This window comes from Coptis chinensis, chromosome 8 (assembly GCF_015680905.1).
Source record: "Coptis chinensis isolate HL-2020 chromosome 8, ASM1568090v1, whole genome shotgun sequence".
NCBI lineage: Eukaryota > Viridiplantae > Streptophyta > Magnoliopsida > Ranunculales > Ranunculaceae > Coptis > Coptis chinensis.
Window position 1 is genome coordinate 93,272,103 of NC_141463.1, and position 22,662 is coordinate 93,294,764.

General features: G+C 38.3%; 1 long non-coding RNA gene and 1 pseudogene across 1 annotated transcript; both read right to left on the bottom strand.

Annotated features, from left to right (window-relative positions):
- Positions 1-16,995: 16,995 nt before the first annotated feature.
- Positions 16,996-18,522, bottom strand: LOC147484503 (uncharacterized). Its single transcript, XR_015204789.1, has 2 exons — positions 18,410-18,522; positions 16,996-17,208 (listed from the first exon to the last, which is right to left on the bottom strand). It is a non-coding gene; the product is annotated as an uncharacterized LOC147484503 (long non-coding RNA).
- Positions 18,523-18,525: 3 nt separating this feature from the next.
- LOC147484504 (actin-related protein 2/3 complex subunit 2A-like) lies at positions 18,526-22,314 on the bottom strand (annotated as a pseudogene).
- Between the last annotated feature and the right edge of the window lie 348 nt (positions 22,315-22,662).

Here is a 22,662-nt window from a genome sequence, read left to right on the forward strand (position 1 = left end):
CGCTTCCCAAGAAGAACGGCTAAGTACGACTTTGCATAGACTTCACCAACGTCAACAAACACTGCCCCAAGGACAGCTTCCCCCTACCAAGAATTGACATTCTGGTAGATCAAACTTGCGACCACGAACTCTTTTTGTTTATGGACACATATAGTGGGTACAATCAAATACCATTTGCAGAGGAAGACCAGGAAAAGACATCCTTCATAACCAAACAATGAACGTTCTGCTACAACGTCCTACCATTCGGCTTGAAGAACGCAGGCGCGACCTACCAAAGGCTAGTCACAAAGATGTTCAAAGACTTCGGCTACACTATAGAGTCTACATAGAGACATGGTAGTCAAAAGCGGAAAGGCTAAAGACCACATTTCCCACTTACAAGAAGCCTTTGGAAGATCATACAAAACAAAATGAAACTCAACCCAGCAAAATGCATATTCGAGGTAGCCTCAGGGAAATTCCTAGGATACCTCATCTCACAAAAGGCGACCGAAGCAAACCCAAAACAGATACGAAGCTCCCTCGAGATGCTAGAACCCGACCTCCAAGCAACAAATCTACAAGTTATTTGGCATGGTCTCCGATCAACAAATTCATCTCACGTGCATCCGACAAGTGCAGACCATTCCTACAAATACTAAAGAAGGGTGCAACATTCACATGGACAGACAAATGTTACAAAGCTTTCAACGACCTGAAAGGTTACCTATCAACTCCTCCCGTCCTATCCAAACCAACAGAAGGAGAGACACTAGGGCTTTACCTTGCAACTACCTACTTCGCTATCAGCTCGGTTCTTTTTCACGAACACGAAGGAATTGAAAAACCAATCTATTTCACCAGCAAGACGTTGGCAGATTTCGAAAAACATTACTCTCCGAAAGAGAAAACAATGCTGTCTTTGATGTACTCTCAACCGCAAGTTCCGACCTTACTTCCAAGCTCACAGCATCAAAGTCATCACAGACGTACCCATCAAACAGGTCTTAAGTTCTAGCAACAAAACAGCCCACATGGCCAAATGAGCTGAAGAACTCGGAGAACATCACATCGACTTCATTCCCAGAATGTCTCGTAAAGGTCAGGTCATTGCCGATTTCTTGGCAGATTTCCCCGTCGAAGATGTCAACTGGGAACCCGAGCTAATTACTTCATTTCATCAACCATCCACCCCAGACATATGGCACCTCTATGTAAATGGAGAATGCAACAACAACGGTAGTGGACTGGGGGTTGTGTTAACTTCATCAAAAGGAACACAGCTATAGAAGTCAATCAAGATCGATTTCCCAACATCGAACAACGAAGTGGAATATGAAGCATTAATCACAAGCCTCCGCATGGCACAACAGCTACAGGTCTAGCAACTCAAAGCTTACAGTGATTCACAACTAATCGTCAAGCAGCTCACCAAAGAATATGTAACAAACGGAGCAAACCTGACCAAATACGCCCAGGTCATTAATGGCATCATCAGCTCGTTCAAAACATTCTCCTTGGAACACATTCCTCGAGAAGACAACAGACATGCAGACAGCCTAGCTTTCCTAGCCTCAAAGACCCAAGAGACATGTCCAACCACAGTTTACATTGACATCCTGGAGAGGCCTGCATACCAGCAAGAAAGTGTCAACAGCCTCACAGATTTTCAGCCCTCATCCGAAGAAGAGATCACTCAATCTTGGATGGGCCCATTTATGCAATTTATCTTACATGGGGAGCTCCCAGCAGAAGCAAAGAGCGCTCGTGCCATATAATTCTGAGCTCCCAGATACACTGTAATCAACGGACGATTGTTCTGCGAATCCACAGGAGGACCTCACCTAAGATGCATAACTCCACGCAAAGGCCAACTCATCTTTGACGAGATTTACAAGGCGAATGTGGCAACCATGCAGGAGCAAGATCTCTGGCTCACAAAGCAATCGCCCAAGGGTATTATTGGCCAGGCATGCACATTGAGGCAAAGACACACGTTCTCAAATGCTATCAATGTCAAACATTTGGACACAATCATCTAAGTCCAGCACGAGAGTTGCTCAACATAGCCAGCCCATGGCCCTTTCATATGTGGGGGCTAGACATCATGGGACCATTCATCCCACAAATGAAAACAGGACTCAAATACGTCCTAGCAGCCACAGATTACTTCACCAAATGGGTTGAAGCAATCCCACTAGTCCAAGTCAAAGAAGTACACGTCATCAACTTCATATGGACCAATATCATCACAAGATTTGGTCTATCCCACAGCATTGTCATGGACAACGGAACTCAATTTCCTGGCTCACAAGTTAAGGCATTCCAACAAAAATGGCGCATCGTTCAAGCATTTTCTACACCTAGATATGCACAAAGCAATAGTCAAGCAGAGGCTACCAACAAAGCAGTCAAGAAAAATCTCCAAAAGAAGTTGGAAAGCAAGAAAAGCCAATGGCCAGAACAACTTGAGAACATTCTATGGGCATACAGAACAACTGCCAGAGCCAGTACCAATGAATCTCTTTTCACACTCTGCTTTGGAACAGAAGTAGTCATACTATCAGAACTCACAATCACAACCACACGTTCTGACATCATCAAATCAGAAGAAAATGACAATGTACATCTTGGCAAAAGAGGTCGATCTCCTATAAGAACGAAGGAAACAAAACAATACCCACAGCTTCGGTACCACCAAATAATCCAACGATCTTATAACAAGAAGGTCGTCCCAAGATCTTTTCAAGCTGGCGACCTAGTTCTCAAAAAGACGCTAGCTCCAGCCAAGCTCGACCCAACATGGGAAGGCCCCTACATCGTTGACAAAGTTGTTGGAAATGGAGCATACTGGATCAAAACCCAGCTCGGTGATATGTTTCCCCGACCTTGGAATACAGCTTTCCTCAAGCGATTTTATCATTAAATTTTTCTCCAGATGTATCAGTCAATATGAATAAAATTTCATCTAACATTTCGAGTACAAATGTCATCTTTTCCATTACATGAGTACCATGCATCTCGCACTACGCAACCCGACCTAGGACGTCACAATGTCAAGCCGTACTTAAAGACGGAGTCCAGAACAACTCAACTACAATTACCACGTAGTGGTTAATTATAAATCAATCCATTCCAAGGTCCCCCAAAAGGACCCTAAATCAACTTAACACCAATGCCAAGGCTAATCATGATTCAACTGTAAATTCCACGCAATTATCAGTCAAATTCAAACATATGGGACCTCCAAAAAGACCCAAGGCCAACTTAAGACCTTTCCAAAAGGGTTAAGCTTGGCTCAACTGTAGCTACCACTCAAAGGCTAGTTATCAGTCAATAGGAGTTCCCCCAAAAGGAACGACCCAATCAAACACACACGAGGAGAGCTAGGTGACAGCTACGCTAATTTAAGCAAATCGTAAACCAAACAATCACGACCTTCATACATTAGATGACCTACCATAGTCCAACAAGTCATCAGGACTACCACTATGCAGCATAGGTCGTCATATAACGAATCAAACAGCAGTGAAAACAATCACATTCATGCAATACTCAAAGACAAAATCAAAGCAAAACAAGTAAGCAATTTAAATACTTTACTTCTTACAAAATTTGGTTAGATACTAGAGGCCCCCAAGTTATCCTGAGAAAACGACCTCAGTACCCCCATCAAAAATCAAAAGTCATCAATATCAGTATTAGTATCAGTAATCAACTACAACAAGAAAGAGAATATTGTTCAAACATTTCATCCATCATTCAAACAAATCAATAACAACAAGAGAAAAGACACAGTCAGAGGACACGGAGAAGATTCTCCACATTCAAAGGCTCCAGTGGGCCACCCTCTTCACCACCATGCCCCCCAGCTGAATCACCACTCACATTCACAACCTCTGTAGAGACCTTTTCAGTTAATTTGAACGACCGAGGAAAGATCAAGGTCGGATGGTAGATCAAGTCATCTACTAGCATCTGGCAACAACACTATCCACTCTTTGTTTGTATCTCCACTTTCAATAGACCTCTTAAGGGTTTTATACTTATGTTTTAGCTCTAGGAAGTCATCCACCAGAACGTAAGTATCACCGCTTTCTACCAAGTTGACCAGATCATTATATTCCTTCTGAGCCCTTTTAGCAACGACCTGCGCATTCTTGCACTCACTGATCCAGTTTGAACCTCCACCCTGGAAGCATCAAGAGATGGTTGCAGCATAGCCACCTTCCCAGCAAGGCCAGCGACCTGCGACCTCAGCCCAGACACTTCAGCTCGTTCCACCTCCAGAATAGCGAGCAACTTGTCATAGGCCTCCTTGGCAGCATCCAACTCCTTGTATAGGTAGGAGATAAGCATCATCTCTTTCAGCTGCCTATACATAGCCAAGACCTAGCAACAAACAAGGTACATAACAAAGTAGTAAAAGCAAAAACAAAACAATGCTCAGGTCGGAGAGGCACTTACAAAGCACAGGGAGCAATCCATATCTCTAATATTCACCCCCAAGTCCTTCCCAGTCCCCAATTGATGCCTATTTCCATCCAGGGCAACGCTCTCCAGCCACTAAATAGTTCTTGAAACTATAGTCCCCATTCTTCACAAACTTTTTCAACCCACTCACTGGGTCCTCATAGGTGACAAGCCTATCCAGAATGTCATCAACACTCTTGTCACTCGGGATCGTACTCCCCGACCCCTTCAATTTTTGGGCAACTGGCTCATTCTCACTAGCTTTCTTCTTGCCCCGGGCATGAGCAACCCCCACATCAACAGATAGTTCCTTCAAATCCATCCTCTTCAATGGAGCCCGACCTGCAGAAGAACAACTTCCACCAGTACTAGATCGTTCCTCAGACTCAAGTCGGGACTTCTTCGACCCCTCTGTCTCAACCACTTCAGAGCGCCTTTTCATATTAGGCCTCCTAAACTGAGTGGGAGATCACCACTACCGCCAAAGCGGCCCACCACCACGTGACCCGACGTTCACCATCACCACCTTCGAGAGCGTTTGGATGCAAAACATTCACCATCACCCACTTCGTGGCGTTTGGATGCGAGCGGCTATCGCTGACTCCTCCACCCGTCCTCACTCGACCCGAGCGGCTATCAGCGACCCCTCGAGAAACAGTGCCTTCCTTTGGCTCTCCCTCTCCATTTTCTTATCCTGTAGAAGATCCCAAATTATTTTTCCATTATTTCAGAAACAATATTTAGCGTTTGAATTTTGATATTATTTCTTGGTCAACGGGCTAGTAAACGTGGGCTTGACTTTTTTGATAGAAAGAGAAAGGAGGAAAAATAACTATTTTGAATTTTGAATTTTTGGTGTAGAGATTTTTAATAGTTGGAAAGTTTTCAAAAGAGATGTTAATATAAGGTATGTAATAAATATAGTATTGTTAATAGAAAATAATATTCCAAAGTTATGAATAGGGATATTTAGTAAAATCGGAAGTTTCTAAAAATGTTAAGCATAATATATGGTAGATAATTTTTGGAATGGAATGACTTATCATAAATTTAGGGTTTTCAAAAAAAAAACCAGGTTTTTCTTAAGAATTAAACTATTTTAACTAAAAGGAAGAAGAAGGAGAAGGGGCAGATTCGTGTGTCATCTAGCTAGCTGGGGATTGGTTTTCTTGCGTGATTCTAGATATTCTTTTTCGCGATATGAAGGTGAGTATATAATATCTTTCACTTAAATTTTTCTATTTTCTATCGAAAGTTCTCTCGAAACATCGAAAACAAAAGGTTTACTATTTATATAAAACTGTGAGAAGCTAGTCTATGTCGTTCCATGTTTTTGGCATGCTCTGTCTGCGAAATTGTCTGCGTAGGTTGAGCAAGGGAATTGATAACAATTTGAATTTATTTGACTCTAATGTGATGGTTATTTACTGACAAAAATTTGTTTAGTTAAATAATGATTGGGATTTCGCAGGTTATTATATTGCCTTTGTTTTTGGTTATGTGAATTAAATCTTTTTGGTTAATTAAGGGTTTGATGTTTGGTTGATGTCGGGGGTTAAGGGAGGGATGTTTGGTTGATGTCGGGGGTTAAGGGAAGGATGTTTGGTTGATGTCGGGGGCTGTTGGAGCTTGAAAGGGTGTTAATGGCGGCCCAGAGAAATCGCCCAGATTAGGTGAACTTTGTTGTGGTGGTTTTTGGTTGATACTTGAATGATGAGTGATGTCGAGGGATTAAGGGTTTGATGGTTGGGTTGTTGTGCTGAAGAGTGGTGTGGTTGAAGCTTGGAACAGGTGTTAATGGTGGTCGAGATCTAGATTGGGGAGAGATCTCGATAGATGAGGGAGTGAAACTGTGGGTATGAGGAAGTGAGGAGCGGTTGATCCGGTGGTGGCTGGTGGTGGAGGGAGCAGATGAGGAAGACGACCTCAGTTGGGCTGGGCTTTGGGCTAAAAATCTATTCTTTTGTTTTCTTTGGGCCAGACCTAAGTTGGTTTGTTTTGTTTGGGCCAGTTTCTATTTTTATTTTGGGCCTGTCCATATAACTTAAAATGGGTCAGGTTGTATAAATAGGTTGTGTAGACTTTTGGGCTTTGTCTTATTTAATTGGATTAGGACAATGGGTTGAACTATTTTAAACATGGGTTTGGGTTAGGACTTGTTTGGAGGAACACCGGTTTGGGACTGGGGACTGGTGACTGTTGGGTTTGACTATTGACTGTTGACTGTTGACCGTTGACTGTTGATTGTTTATTGTATTATTTTTTTTATATATTAATATTTTATGGACTAATCAAATTAATGGTATAATGTTGTGGAAGCCTGTATAAACTTGTTTGTCATTATCTAAGAAAGATTTGACGTTAATATTGTGCAATTTTTAACACGTGACGAGAGTGAAATTTTAGGAGACATGATATTCCTAAAATGCTATAAAAATGTTATGCGGTACGTTTGGAGCAATTGTGACGTTATGTGGTATATTGAAATTGTTGTTCTATTAAATGATATAATATGTTAGGATATCTATTAAATGCAATATCTTTGAGAAATAAATGTAAATGCTCCATCATTATGTCTGTGAGATGCTACTATGAGATAGTATAATATTTGTGGATATTTTCCAAGGGATCGTGGTTTAGTGCAATAATTTATTTGGCACGTGAAAGAATGAAAGTTGTTATGAGATATATACGTAACGAAAATCCTGGAACCTAGCTACCACAACTCATGTGATTGGCCCATGTGAAGGGCGTATGTGATTTGATTGGCCCTTTTAGCGTTTCAGTGAATCTGAATGGCCCTTCTGGTGTAGCTGAATAGTGGCTTGATTATCTCGTTCACAAACTTTAGAACGAGACGCGCGTTATATTTTATGTCGAATAGTGGCAGTACCCACGTAATGACGGTCGTGTGGGGGGTTACCTGATATGCGATATCCCACTTAGGGTAATTACGCACGGAGTGGCTCATTACGTGAGGGGAGACATGTGGATGTACATGTTCGGTGTTGGGGAGCGATTGTGGTAGCCAGGGAAACTAGGTAAGACATAGAGACAATGTGATTCTAGAGACACTTGGAGAAACTTTAAACAATAATGGTGATGATATATATATCAAAGTGTACGTTAAATATATAATAAATGATTTATTGTAAGTTATGTTGCATTCACAATGGTTTTGCAGAAGGGTGGGTTGTATTGATTATTTATGCAGAGATGTGACCCACTATGTGATTAGGTTTACACTAATGTAAGTATAGAGTAAGTTTTAGTTATGTTATTTTATTATTAGATGCAGTTGATCTAGTACGGTTTGAAGCTAAGACGCCTCAGTGGAGGAACTACCTGCCTTAATTATTGTATTTAAGAATGTTGTATTATTCTTGGGATGTTAAGGTGCCTCGGTAGAGGAACTAACTGCTGTATTATTTGTGTATATATATATAGGGTCCGGCTAGGGTGACATCCTAACTGTGACATCCTTATTGTACATCCTATCACAATGAATTAGTGTATGATTTTTTGTAGATATAATCTACTCTTCATGGATTATATCTCTACAAAAAATTAGCTCAATTCGATATTTCTAGCCTTGTCAAACTTAAAATTATTTCTAGACCGTTAGATAAAATTGCAAACTTAAACACCGGGCAGATGACAAAGTTCTACATATTGGATTGAGCTAATTTTTTGTAGATATATAATCCATGAAGAGTAGATTATATCTACAAAAATCATACACTAATTCATTGTTTAAATGCACTTTTGATAGGATGTACAATAAGGATGTCACAGATTAGGATGTCACCCTATATCTATATATATATATATATATATATATATATATATATATATATATATATATATATATATATATATATATATATATATATATATATATGATTTGTATTTTATGGCTACTCATACCAGCATTGTTTATAATGCTGACCCGATTTTCATGTTTGTTTATCGGGTGTGTTTATAAAATGAACATAGTTGATAATGACAGGATTAGTGTTGAAGAAGGTTGATTGCTGCTTGTGGTTCGCGTAGCGTCTCATTTCAGGATATGTTTTGTTTTCCCTTGAGCTATAATAGATTTTCAATTGAGACAATGTTGTTTTGTATTTTTAGTTGTAATTATAATTAAAGAGTTGTTGAAAGGAAATTTGTAACTTAATCATATTAGTGAATTTTTTTAATGAAGAGGACTTTTGTTTATTTAAATTTTTATTGGTTTCAAATTATTAGAATAATTAAATAAATGATGGGTTTTTTTTGGAAGTTGAGAGTGCATCACACCTCGAAAATCGAAGAGTCGGAAACAAATATTGTTTTTCCGATTTTGTCGAAATTCAGGGTGTGACATTATCCGAGCTAGAATCAGAGATATCAAGAACAAACTTTCGAGCCCTCTCTTTTGCTCAGCTTTCTTCTTGTTGATTTTTACCCATCCACGCCTCTTAAAATAATGAGCAACCTCCCCCAACAAAACTTGTTTCTCCTTCCAACTTAAACAAGCAAACCCTTTGATAGCGTCAGTATTAGTACGCCCACAAATGGCAACATCTGCAAAAACAAAACAACACTATCAGAACGTCATCATATCAAACTTATAGCAAAAACAAACGACCTACGACATACAACACAAAACGACCTACATCAAATAAACGACCTACCATCAGTCTTCACACTACGATTATCAAGCGTCCAACCAGGGGGGCAGTAATCACCCACAACCAATAACGGCCTACGCCCCCATTCCTCCTTACTCACCCCCACAATCACATCAGACTTCCTCTTTACGACCTGCAAACTAAAGTTCAATGCGTACCGACCTTTTTCACGAGAAAATGCTCCAACACATCTACTAAACAGATGTTGTAGTAACCCTTCTCATTCAACAAATCCAACACATGGAAAACCCTCAAACTATTCCCTACGGACTGATAAGGGGCTTTTCCACAAAAATTCAAAAACTCCACAATAAGACGAGAAAAGGGCAACCTCATCCCAGCCTTCAACTGATCATAACAAACCACGACACCCCCATCCCGTAGTACGTAATCACTGTTATATAACCTCCTCTCTCCTTTCCAGTCGGTACATGGCGGTCGGTATCTACCTAACCAAACTCCTCCTTCATATCTGCATAAAGCGACCTAGGCCCCACCTCCTCAGCCATTGTCTCTACTGAAGAAGATGATGAAGCCCCATCTCCACTACGAACTCTAACCTCACTTACTGTTCTCTCTCTCCACTGATCTACCTCCACTTCCCTACTCAAACTATCACTGGTCATAGACATTATGAAATCAAAAAGAAACAAAGATCAAGTTTTTTTCAAAGAAACGCACCTGGAAAACGAAAGAACAAAGAAAGGTTGTTTAGTTTTCCTTTTCTCTCTGCTTTTTCTTCGTTGAACTGGTAGAATGAAGAGACGAATGCCCTTTCCCACACAAAAAAACCCTTTGGCAGTGCAAACCTCAAAAAAAAAAAACTTTTCCGTATTCCCACAAATGCAATCATGACTCGCCTACAAACCGTCGCGATTTTGGGCCCATGAATCCAGCCCAACAGTTCCCGCACATTTTACAAAACCCAATTAAAATAACCAGCTGTCCGACACGTGTTGTAAAGCTTTATTTTACCCGTCCTTTTTCCACCACAACTGTCCACAGAACGTATAAAATAAAGGGGGATGTGTAAGTACCCTCCGTTCTACACTACAGTACACGTGTCCACACACCAGGTCGTACTCCATCAGCTCGTACCAATTCATCATAAGCGTACCAAATCCACCCAAACCAGTGTCGTCCCCTAACATCAATTCTGACCCATTTATGGAAGCAAATCCGGCTAAGCAATTCACTCGAGCTCAGTCAACGCAACAATCAAAGAGACATTTACTTTGTAACATCAGAGTAATGACGAATCACCAAGATAGCACACAAGGTGGATCTACACTTCATAACGGCCTAGATCAGCAAATAAAGAAAGTCAGCTCAAACATCTATAAGTAGAGAGATTCAAGTTTGCCCCGAGAAATTTGATACGTAGGCAACTCTTATCCTGATAAGAGTGCAGCCAATCCCTATCAAACAGAACCTCATGTCATTCACCTCCAAAACACCAAACCTCTACAGTAACAGTCTGCGTGCAAGTTTGTCAACACTCTCAGTCTCAATACTCTCAATGGGAGGATATGCTCTTTTTTCTAGCTTCCCAGCAAATTAAAGTAGAAAAAATCAGCATGCCTCTCTACATAAAAGATGAGAAATATACAAGTTCGGATTAGTGGTATAGTTGTATACTAATTATCGCATAGCTCACGATATTCACCAAAATGAATCGGCACAAACTTTTAGACTTAAATTGAAGAATGTAGCTTACAACAGCTTCAACGGGGATGCCGATATAAATATATAATAATATACGGTGAATGTTCAGCCATCGTTAACTGGTTGAAATTAGAATTTCGAATTATAGTGTCCTCGTAAAGCTCTCCAGGGTCCTGAATTCCTGCTCGTGGTAATTTTAATCCAAGATGGTTGGAAATGACTCCAAATTACAAATGGCTTCTACCCCCACAATGAACATAATTCATAACATGCAAAATGGGAAAATCTTATTTACATAGTTACATGTGTTTTCAATTGCATATGGTGAGTCAGTGGAAAATAACGTACTTGTAGTCCAATTTGGAACAATACAATATTTTTTTTGCCCAACCTAGCTACGGCGTTGTGGGTATATAAAAAGTAAAACCATCATCTACTGTAAGCTTGCAACACTGCACAGTCCATGCTAATCAAATATTGTCATTCCCAAATCCCATGGGCTTTGCATTCGTGGGTCAGTTGTCTTCGCAAGTAATAGTAAAAATACTTGAACAAACTGCTTTGCATTGTATTGGCAGTTTAGCGCAAAAATGAAAAGGTCGACTTTCTTTTGTTTTTAATGCACAATGGAAGTATTTGTTATGGCGTTTCTATTTTTTTTATACTGTATGTAAGGCTGGAAATGTAGCGGGTTCGGGTCGGATTCTCACTCAAAACTTTTTACTATATTAAGATCCATCCGGATTCGGGTCGGATTTTGGATATCTATATATATTAAAAAACACAAAAAAAAATATTATTTTAATGATTTTCATATATAAATGTATGATGTAAATTAATTTTTAGACATCAAAATATAAATCTTGTTAAAATGGTTTGGGTTCAGGTCACCATTTCCAGCCCTAACTGTATAGCGTTTCTACTCTCTATATTTGTCCACGCCAAACTTTATTATCTCTGCCTATAGCAAATAGATTAGGAAAGCAGCATAGTTTATCCTTTCCACAACAGTTCATGATTCAAATAATAATAGAAACAACGACAAATCGAAAATAGAAAGTAGATCAAAGGACATTTCCACTTTCTTAAAACAGTGAGGACTCCCCTATATTATACACTTCCAAGTATGATTAGTCTATGCAATTCTAATACGAAAGGGATACTTTTTACAAACTTATAAAATACCATATTTCTAAATTTTAGGTTTTTTATCACTATATATATGTAGATATTCTTCATTAATTGCTATCAAGGTACGTGAATAGAGAATCAGTTTGCTTGAATTCTGCTCCACCAAAGTAATCAAATTTGGTTCTTCAAATCTGCCTCTATTGAAGAAGGTACATTACTTCAATTCATTCTTTTTGATTGACATCAATACAGTGGTGTATTTGATTGATTTCAATAATACGGAAGACGTATTATAAAGAAGAAGATGACAACTGCAAAGAAAAACAGAAGTCTTCTTCCACCTGCTCGTAGACCAGCACCTTGGCTTGTCATCCCTAATGGTGCAGATGCTAATAGACTGAACTTCTTCAATGTATCTGACTCAGAAAACAACAGTTACATCAGAACCTGCGAAGAAAATCTAGAGAAAGAATGTGTAGCATCGATGCATGGATGGTTGGTTATGATGGATTTATGGATATCGGAAGAAGTTCACTGTTTTTTGTGGAATCCTGATACAAGAGAAAAAATTGATTTACCATCATGGGATGTCGAGGCCCCTGAAGATATAGGTACATGTATCCTATTGTCTCCACCTACCACTCCAGATTGTATGGTTTTGTTTGTGGTTAAGAAATCGTTTTTAACATGGCAGCTAGGAGATAAAAATGGACTAAACAGAATTATGAGCTTGGGAGAACGCACCATGGCACAGAAGAATACATTGTTAAAGCCATTAGTTGCAAGGATGGCATTATATATGCCTTAACTACTCAATCAGTGGCTGTTATCATTGATAGGAAAAGTTGTGGCACCCTTTCAGTAAGGTCGCTAGACTTTGGGAGACCTCAATTTTCTGCAACTATACGTTTGGAAAAAAAAGTTGGTGGAATCACGTGGGGATATCTATCTTGTTGTCATACTATATGTAGGCCACAAAGCTATTCAGGTCGCTCACGTTGAGGTTTTCAAGATGGATTTATACAAGAAGGTATGGGTGAAAGTAGAATCCATAGGCCATCAAGTGTTCTTTGTTGCAGAATGTGGTTCTATTTCTCTCCCTGCTACCAACTTAGATTTAAAAAGGAAATTGCATATATTTCTCTATTTCGGCGGACGATCTTCTATACGTGTTTGATCTAGAAGATGGAAATCTATCAAATTATTTGCCTTGTCCTAATTTAGCGACACCTTCCTTCACACCCTTTGGTATCTGCCTAATAACTGGTATGTGATCAGCTTTTTCCTCTCTGTTTTATCCGTTAATGTTTCTTCTTCTTTTTTAACATGAAATCTGATCAGTTTTATTTAATTAGGCTCGTGGAAATCCAGAAAGAAGATGTAAATACAGTCCCTAAGACGGAACTGGAGATGGAGATGGCTGACAATAAATTTGCAACTGTAGAGGAACCTGTGGAGGAATCTATTGGATTTCGGTGGATTAACCTTCCCATGGATATTCTACGATCAATAGCAATGTGTCTCCATTCTAGTGCTGATTTCGTGAACTTTGGCCGTGTTTGTAAATCATTTGCCTCGTCCATACCTCAAAGCCCATTGACAACTCAATATCCCCAGCTTATGTTTTCTAATAGAACAAGTCTATGCAGTTTCTGTGATCCAATGCATAATGTCACTTATTGTTTTGATATGCCGGATCTATTGGGTGCTAGAATTCGCTTCTCAAAGGATGGTTGGTGTCTAATGTCGAAAGGTGATTATTCGATGTTTTTCTTCAACCCTTTCACGAAGGTCACCGTAACACTTCCAGATTTACCACCTAAACATTGGGCAAATGATGGTTTCTCGTTCACACAGGTGCCCACTTCTCCAGATTGTATAGTTTTTGGTATTGCTGGGTTTCATAAATTCTATGTTCAGATTTTATATTTGCATTTGGGAGAAGATGCTTGGACACAAGAGTATCGTGAAAATGAAGTTGAATTTTTTCCTTCTAACAACAATCTTGTTTTCCATGATGGTGCATTCTACTGCTTGGGTGCTGAGAGATATTTGGGAGTTTTGATCTAAGGGATGATAAATGGACTATTCTTCTTACACCCGAACCTTGTTCATCGACTCAAAAACTATTTGGTTGAGAGTGATGGAGAAATTTTATCGGTTTTTGTCGGGCGAGAGGGGAAGTATGTTAATATCTACAAGTTGGACCGTTTAAATTTGAATTGGGAGGTTTTAAGAAACTTAGAGGATCAAATGTTGTTTGTTAGTCATTCAACTTCTATTTTAATGAATGCAGTATCAGAAAGGATGCAAAACAAGATTTATTTTCCGATGTCGTTCGGTGACAAGAACAATTGTCTATTTTATTCTCTTGAGACGCGCAAATGGAATTCCTCTTTGGGCGACTATTTTAGGGAGGATACTTACAATACAGAAGAGAAATTGCACTGTACTTGGATTTAGACTTCTTGTGAGTAGGACCTTTTTTATTGTTCCTTATATGGCTAGAGTAACTCTTTACACTCTCCACCCCTAACTTCTTCAACAGTTTTTGTTAGACTAAACTGGCCTGCCGAAGGAAAATTAGTCCGTCACCACATCCAATCATATGCTACGCTTATGCTATATTTTCTAACTTTCAAATTAAATTTTGTTATCGCAAGAGTGCAAAAAAAAATACAACTAGATCATTTTCTTCTTCAAAGTGTGTGTGATGTGATTTTTTTTTCTTCTTTACTCCATACTTACATCGGCCCCAATTTATGAACTCGCCTAGATCCCCCAAAACTCAAGGCCGCCCTAACAATTTTCTCACTTTTTGCCCTCTTTAAGTGTGAGGGTATGTTAGTCTTTTCACCTTGCAAAATTGTAGATGAAGTAAAATGAGTGTGAAAAATTCAGTTCCCTAAATGTATAACCAAAGGTTTGCTACAAGTACCAAATTAAAATGGTGGGCGGCGGTATTGACACCCCATAAAATGGGACTAGCACCCTTTTGGATGATATATGTCATATATCATTCATTTTTCTCTCAAGTAAAATCTGTAAAAATGGATGATATGTGACATACTAAATTGTAGGCCGCAGATATGTCTTCCGGTTCTTTGAAAACATTTAGATTTTTTTTTAGAAAATTGGGACTACCGTTTTAGTCGCTAACCCATTTTAATTTTCTAACAAATAGTTTTAAATTAAGTTTTAAAAACTCGTTTTTTCAATTGAGAGAGACTATGTTTTAATACTTGAAGATGGTGATTCAACGATCGTGTGGTTGCTAATTAACACAAATCACATCACATTGGGAATCGATGGAAATGACGAAACCAAATTTGCTGGTCCACGTGGTTCTTGTCTAGAAGTATGCGCAAGGGCAAAACAGTCAAAAAACCCTTTGAAAAGTTAAAATATGTAGGCGTGGTCTAATTGAGAAGGAATTGACATGGTATAATCGGGAAATTACCCATAAATAAATCTCAAAGACTTTCAGTTGACTTTAAGAGTCAACAATGACAAATTTTTTTTTGGCTTACAGTTGTGGAATTGTGGATGAAATCATCACAATCAACGTTCTTTTACTTTTAAATGTCTTGGATTCTCATGCATGTAGAGACGGGACATAGGAGGTCTTTGAATGAGTGCATAAGCAAGACATTTTTCCACTACTTTATAGGGTGGAGGACCACCACAATATAATATTTATTTGGGTTAACTAGTATTACCCCATTAGATGAGCTAATTAGGATTTTCATTCACTAGACGGGAAATTAGGGTTTCCCTCTAAGTACAAAAAAAAAAATCAACTTGGGGTTTTTTTTTTTTTTTTTGGTATGGGGTGGGGGGAGACCCTAATTTCCCATCTAATGGAGGAAATCCTAATTGGCCAGGGGCTGGGTTAATACTTGCTAACCCTACTTATTTTAGAACTTCTAAGTCTCGACAAGAGCTTCTAGCTCTCAATCTCAATTGGTTGCCCCTCTCCTTAGAGCATTCCCAATTCAAGCCACTCTTATTCACCTCCACGTCATCTCTATTTCCCCTCTTTTCCACCGTTTTGGTGAAAAGCAAAGTGAGGCTACCCAATGCAAAAGTGACTATTATTCTTGAACGGGATGTTTGATTCCGTCTGAATATAAAAATCGAAAAAACACGCCGGACAGAATGAAACATCCCTTATGAAGTTTAAAAAAAAAAAAAAACCGAAAAAAAGTCGAAAGTCACGAAAAAAAAAACCCCCCGAAAAAATTAAAAAAAACACACGAGACGGAATAAAACATTCCGTCCGAAGTTTTCAACTCAGCTACTATCTCGGTTGAAGGTTTCACTCTCGTTTTAACTTGGGAAAATAGTCACCTTTATATTCACATTTGCATTGGGCAAAGGTTTTTAACCATTTGGAGATGAATATTGTCACATCCCCTTGATATTCATCTGCATTGGGAATGCTCTTACGGGAGAAATTGCAAATTCGAATCCCACAAGTGTTGGTTGTGATTTCTTTATTGTATAATTATGTGATGGGCCTTAGGCAGGGTGAGCCTTCGGGCTAGAGACAGGCTGCCATGTAAGAGCATCCCAATGCAAGTCACAAATATTCACCTCCACATAGACAAATTTCCCCTTTTTTCACCGCTTTGATGAAAAACAAAATGAGGTTGCTTTCAATGCAAAGGTGAATATTAATCTCGGACGGATGTTGGATTCCGCCTCGAATGTAAAAATTGAAAAAACGCACCCAAACGGAATGAAACATCCCGTATGAAGTTAAAACCCGAAAAAACGACGGAATAAAACATTCCGTCCGAAAAAAAATCATTTTTTTTTAAAAAACACGAGGACGGAATCCAACATCCCGTCCGGGTTCGTAACTCAGCCACTATCTCAGTTGAAGGTTTCACCTTCGCTTTGACTTGGAAAATAGTCACCACCATATTCACCTTTGCTTTGGGCAAAAGTTTTGAACCATAAAGAGGTGAATAAAGTCACATTCCCACCACATCCACCTACATTGGGAATGCTCTAATTTGGTTATTCCCTCCCACACACACACATACAAAGTTAAAGAACTGAAAATTAGAAGACAAATGTACGAAATTAATACATTCAATTACAATGCATCTTCTACATAAATACCTAGACGTTGTCTCTATGTAATAGGGACATCAGAATTACAAAATTCTTTGAATGTTTTTCAGGCAGCGAAGGCATCTTGAGATTTATCCTGAAGGGATTGATAAGATATTATGCCCATGATAACTTGTTTTTGTAATAATCTTGTCGGGACCTTGAAATTGATATCGGTTGGTCTTCAAGTTGTGGAATTGAATGTCTTGGATTCTATTACTTATTAAGGTCTTGCCGTGTAGAAAACTTTTCTAACTCATGGAGATTGTTCACCCTGTCAAGTGTGATCATGAACTCAAGGATTTTATTGATACTAAAGTTATTTATACCAGTTACATTCCTACATATCCCATAATTCTTGTTATCTCGTACAATATCTAATTATCTATACATAAATAAAAGATCTCTACCAAAGGAATGGTAAGAGGATCAGAAAATATAATCCAATATAGATAAGCTACAACTGGTGAGGTGATATCCAGTGAACCACAGTGTTACTCAACACACCCGAGATTCTCATGTTACTTATTATTAAGGTCTTGACGCATTGCTTCTAGGCTAGGTAAATCAAATTCTGCACATTTTGAACATTTCGCGTAACAATTTTACAGGTACCATATCAGAACAAGATTTTGCTCTGTCCTCTCGTTTATTTACATTGAGCGGGTCAATACCATTGGAAGTTGGTAACTTGAAAATTCCTCAAACCTTTAGATGTTTCTATGAACAAACTCCCCCCGCCCCCCCCCCCCCCAAAATAAATAAATCTCAAAAGACTTTCAATTGACTTTAAGAGTCAACAATGACAACTTTTTTAGGCTTACAGTTGTGGAATTGTGGAGAAAATCATCACAATCAACGTTCTTTTTACTTTGAATGTCTTGGATTCTCATGCATGGTTTACTTATCAATGTAAAGACAGGACATAGGAGGTCTTCGAATGAGTGCACAAGCAAGACATTTTTTCCCCTACTTTATAGGGTGGAGGACCACTACAGTATAATAATTTTAAATTAAAGTGAACTTTTAAGTCTCGACAAGAGCTTCTAGCTCAATTCTAAATCCCACAAGTGTTTGTTGTGATTTCTTTACTATATAATTATGTAATGGGCCTTGGGCAAGGTGAGCCTTCGGCTAGACACAGGGTGCTGCCCTGTAATTTGCTTAAAGAAGTGAAAATTAGAAGACAAATGTACGAAGTTAATACATTCAATTACAGGGCATCTTCTACATAAATACCTAGACGTTGTCTCTATGTAATAGGGACATCAGAATTACAAAATTCTTGAATGTTTTTCAGGCAGCAAAGACATCTTCAGATTTATCCTGAAGGGATTGATAAGATATACAAAATCCCGGACCTTGAAATTGATATCGGTTGGCCTTCAAGATGATGAATGCAGAACTCCATTCAACACTTGTAAACACTATACTTTCAACCTTCCTTCCAACAAGACTACGAAATTGAGTTGAGCGCGAGTCCTGAGGCTCTACAAACAAATAAACACACAAAATAGAAGTTGATTAGCATTTCTCACAGATTAAACAAGGAATATAAAAGCATCTTGTAGTTTTTCTTGGACAAACCAATCGCTTAAAAAGATCCGCTTTGTGCAGTTCTATTCAACCCCTCAGAATCAGACTTTGCGCGATCCAGAGCCTGTTGCAATATAGATTTCGATTATTGTTGATGACTTATATTACTTGAGTAATAACTGAGGAAGAAATGCATGAAATGGGGCACCATAACCTCATGGAATTAAGCCAATCAGGTTTAAACACTTAACCCAGCAATCACACTTGCATATATATACAGCAGATGAGAAATAGAAAACATTATAATACACACGTACGTAAGCATCAGATTATCAGGGTGACTGAAACATACTTATTGGCATATTCGATTAAAAAACAAAACTTAGCAAAACAAAATTAAATTATATAATTTGTTGCAATTTGTGGACAAAATATTTTACAACAAAAAGGCAGGTTTGTTGCAGGCTGCAGCAGCCAAGGGATTTTTGCAATAACAACTATTTTTCAGGGATAATTTGTGGTCTATCTTATTATATAAGTAAACATTGTACACAGACAGGCAAATAATGGCATTAAGTGAACCACGACACAGGAAAGACAGTGGAAATCAACCGAAATGGAGAAGGCAGAGAAAGAAATGTCACTTCAAGATGCGAGGAACATTAATGTTTGTATTAGTCCTATTGTTTGAACGTGACCTTTCCTCTTCCCTGTTAGATCTGGGGTCTTTTCGCTATAAAACAATGTTATGCCACATGGTATAGTGCTAGGTCTTACATATACATTCTAGGGTACTTTTTTACTCCACCAGTATATGAACCATATAGCAGGCTCACACAAAACAGAGTATGTGATCTGCAGTTGGTGCATAGAAGTAGAAGTAAATAAGATGGTATGCTTATGCTCAATACAGTAGGCTTTTTGCCGTGGATAACCACTGTTACCATGAAGAGCTTAGTATTTTCTCTAAAACAAATCAGACTAAGTAAAAGAGAAGGTACAAGTACACTATTAGTCTGGCAACATACAAGTGTATAGACGATAGTTGCATGATTGGTACTGAAAAGTCTAGTTGGATCACAGTATACGCTTATACAGTATATGAGAACTTTGAAGTTCAAGTAGCAACTGGAGTTGAAAAAGGCCAACCTGAATCAATGACTCCACCCGACGCCTCAATCTGGTATGCATAAAACCTTCAGAGCACTGCCAAGAAGGGAAAGACGGGTAACAATTATGAGAATAGTATGTTTTATTTGTATCTGATATATAACACTACAATGAAATGGGAGCCCTCAGCACTCTTCTGTTATTAGTAAAAAGAATTTAAAATAATATACATAAATAAGTAATAATACAAACACCTAAAAATGCACTCACTTGCATTTACAAATTCGAATTTTCTTAAAATATGTCACCAAAATGGTTCAGCTAAAACTAGATCCTCAAATTATGAATTATGACAAGCTTAAACATTAACAATCTAAAGCTTTAGATTGCTTCCCCTTAATCAATGGTCTAAAATGAAAATCAGGAGTTTCAGTTCCCCAATTTCCCAAGCAAACTGCACAAAAATCAAATTCTAAAAGTTTCCTACGGCTTAAAGCCTTCAGCATTCTGAATCTCAATGCCCGAATTGAAAGGCTCAATAACCCAAACACCATTAAGAGTGGTCTAGCAGTCTCGATTCCACTAATTTTTATTTTTATTTTAACTTCTTATTTCTATAATTATTTCTTTGGCGCAGTATCAAAAGTATGTTTTAGATCTGAAATGGGAACCTATGTACCACACCTAAGATCAGTCGCCTTCCTGTTTTCTGATGGCGCCCCTTAGGCGTGCTTCCCAGACTTCTTGCCTTCCTTTAGAGCCCTAGATATGCACTTAAGTCTAGACCCCTAAGGGTTCCACCATCAATGGTGTGGAACATATCAAAACAATTCTATTTGGCTTTTTCCACAAATATCCTCTATTCCTATTTTTTCTGTTTAAGAATTTTGAATTATCAGTCTTGACTTCAATGCTGCTGGCATATAGTAATGTAAGTGTGTAACTAATGCAATTCAACTAATACAAACTTATCAAAGGAAAAATACTCCTTTGTGGACAAGCCATGTAAAACAGTAAATTAAGAACTTGAAGAGCAAAATGAACAAGAACTGATTAAAGAAGAGAAATTTCACCTTGACATGATAACTAACGATGCATGAAATGTTAATAAACTCCAAACTGTTCTTGTCCCAATTTTCTGCCTTCCACATGACGGGCGGAAATCACAGCAATGCACAAGGATGAAAATGACACCATGAGACGCGACCCACGTGCGGTGTGTGTTATGGATAGAAGAGGGTGTCAAGCTTCCGCTAATTACCAAAAAGTGAAGAATCCTGCATTTGCAGATAATGCTTGAGAAGGAGCCCCTTCCAACCTCGAGGTGGAGAAGGAGACCAAAAACATGGAGGAGCATTGTTGAGACTAGCACTGCGCCTTGCTTCACAAACTCCTGAAGTTATTACTTACCACCTGAGAAACTTCTGATATAAAACTAAGGTTTACTAGAGTATGTTACATGGATGTAATAGTATTATCAAGTGAAACTATCACTTTTAGCTGCTCTAGATATATTAAAAGAACTAACAATCTGAGAAATTTTTTCAATGAACCTAATATCACTTGGGGATGCACTTTTCCATCATAAATCTTATGAAAGGAAATAAGCAGAACCCATAGCATTACATTTATGAGAATTTGAGTATTTGGTATTAATGAAATTGGTAATTATTTACCTGCAGGGAAAGAAGTTGCCAGAACCATTATCTACGGAGTCCTTGAATCTCATGGGAAACACTACGGTGACTTTATCGTCCTGCCATATTATAAAATGTACTCAATCCAACAATCGTGAAATTACATATACACAATAGTTTATCCTTTTTTTTCCTCATTCTTCTTTTAGCTTTTTCTTACTAAATTCAAGTAAAACAATAACAAAAAAGAAAAACGAAAACATCCAAGAACCATCAGAATCTATTAAACTATCAGGAAGTACTAGCTCGCTTCTCTCTCAAGCATATAGATATCGGCACATGACAAATGGGCATCCATGGGGAAAAATGTTGTCCACATTGATCTGAATGAACTCAAGCATGAACAAAATGTTTGCCACACATGAATGGTCACAGTAGTGATTTAATGCCAAGCAAAAGAGCAAACAAGCTTTATTTAGTAAAAAGAAAAAACTTATTTTCATAACATGAAATAAATCTTACTTCGGGAACAAGGAAGAAAAGACTCCTTTGACGGTGCACAACAGCAACAAGCTGGTCTATATCTGGAGCGACTGTCCTTGAAGCAAGATGCTTTAATACCACGCGTAACGGAGCTCCTAAGACCACTTCTTTAGAGATGCAACTTTTATTAGTAGATCGTACTGTTCGTCTACACAAAACAAACAAAAGCTCATTATACTGCCACGCTAAAAAGGCCTGAACAATAAAAGGGTATAGTCATTTGACAAATTGTTATAAAGTAAAGACGAAAAAACTGACGTTTTTAGAAAAAAGTGTCGTGGGCAAAATGTGGTTATGTGGATTATATGTTCAAAAAGAATATAATGTACATACAGGTACCTCCAAACTACTTAGGATTATTAGTTATTACCTTCAAGCGCACAAATGCCGCCATCAAAAACACCCACACACACCAGTGAGGGCAGTGACTCTGTGTGCATGTGTAGCCATAGACAGAATAGAGATACTATTTTCATTTTTTTTCTGACCATTTTCTCATTTGGAAGATACTGAGCGTTAGCTGCATCTCATTTTTTGGTTTAGCCTATAAAAAAATAACATTGGGTACTCAAAGGTACATCATCATGTTAGCCTTTTATTATAGAACAAAACCATTTTCACTTCATACCTTACTACGCACCCATTAGCATTGGTAGTAATAGTGCCTATCAGTTAAGTAGGCTTGTTGTTTTCCTCCGCGTTCAGTGCACGCACACCAAGCAAAACCAACTACACCAAATATAGCAAGTAGCAAGGTAATTAAATTATTTTGTAATCCCAAAATCATT